We start from the raw sequence: 1660 nt of genomic DNA on the forward strand, positions 1-1660 counted from the left end.
GGTGGCAGTGACTTCTTTCTGTCCAGGTAATAAATTGTCCAGTGATAGAGACCCTCCTAGTTTATATTTGTTTCAGATGGGGCCTTTAGGCTGGCGGAAGTACCCAGTACACACATCAGTGTGCGTTCTCTGCCCTGGAGTTTCTCGCTCCAGAGTTGTATGCATTGTCTTCTTCCACAATCGTCACTTTGTTGTGATGCCTCGGCTCCGATCAGCTGTTATGATAGTCTTTCAGATGTTTATTGGCAAACAAGCATTTTTTGTTTCTGTGCCTCCATTAAAAAGGCAAATGGTGTTTCTGGAGAACAGTTTAGAGAAATCTTAAGATCCTAGTTAGATATATTTGATGGTTTATTTGCTTTATGTTACAGCTGGGGGTGGTGTGAATCCTAATGCTTTCCTGCCATAGGAGCCATTTCTCAAGAATCAAAAGAGTAGTAAAACCTTGTGTACCACTATAGCAACCCTTATGAACTGATAAAGGGAACCTTATTTTCTGGAGCAGCATTGACTTGGGCGGTGAAGGTTGGCAGTTGCTTCATCTCGTATCCAGAGGCTACAGTATTCACAGTTGTCAAGGATTGCCTCTCAATTCCGGGAAAGCCTTTGGCAGCTTTCCTAGGCTATTTGGGAAATAGCCTTAATTACATATGATTATTTGCTTCTCAGACATCTGTGGAAAAGCTCTTGGAAGCCATGCTCCTTGAAAGTTTCCAGGATGACTGCTAATACTGCAGTGGGGTCTGCATGTTGCCATGCTTATGCCTCTGTAGCTCTTGATTTGGGTTTTACCAAACTTATAATAATAGCCTACCAACCTTTCTTCTATGGGATTAAGTGAGTGAGTATGTGTGTGTGTGTGTGTGTGTGTGTGTGTGTAAAGAGCACACTTAGAACTGTATTTAGTATATATTTAGCACTATATATAAATAACTTTTTAACCAGAGGCTAGTGAGTGAGCTAAGTGTATACTCTTGAGGTAGAAATGACTATGAAACTTTTGTATGCCTTGAATTGACTTATAAATTTACAAGGTGATCAATTGTAGGGGTTCTGAAAGAAGGCTGAATTTAAAGAGTCATGACCATGTAGGGCAAACAGGAAAAGGATCAAGTGTGGTTCAATTAATGATGGCAATACCTGAACACATAGGCAAAGGTGAGGCTTGTGTGCATATAGTAGGTATTAGAGGTTCGCATGGGTGAGATGGTGCCTCTGGGAATCTTTAAAGCACCAGTTCTGAGTAGTTAGGATATAAAGATGGCGTGAAGATAGAAATTTGGAGTAATGATACTAGGTGTCCTACAGTTAGCAGTAAGTTTTTGTTTATATGGGACATGTAGGCTAGGGAACAGAGATCAGGAAAAAGCAAGAAGAGGGTCAAGATGGGCTTGAGGAGAGATCCCCCAGTTGGTTACACCCAACCCCACAGTGGCCCTGACTTAGTATCAAAAAGTAGTCCTGAGTTCCCACCTTGTGACAACAGTTGTCACAGGGAACTGAAGAGGATGCATCTGACCCACAAAATCAGAAGCCCTGGGTTTTCTATTTTACCTCTGACCTTTGGAGAGGTCCTAGTTCTGGGCCTCAGTTTTCTCCAGGATAAAATGAGAGGGTTGAACTAGGTTAAGTAATTTCCACGCAAATTCTTTGCCTATAA

Source organism: Kogia breviceps, chromosome 1 (genome assembly GCF_026419965.1).
Source record: "Kogia breviceps isolate mKogBre1 chromosome 1, mKogBre1 haplotype 1, whole genome shotgun sequence".
NCBI classification, from domain to species: Eukaryota; Metazoa; Chordata; class Mammalia; order Artiodactyla; family Physeteridae; genus Kogia; species Kogia breviceps.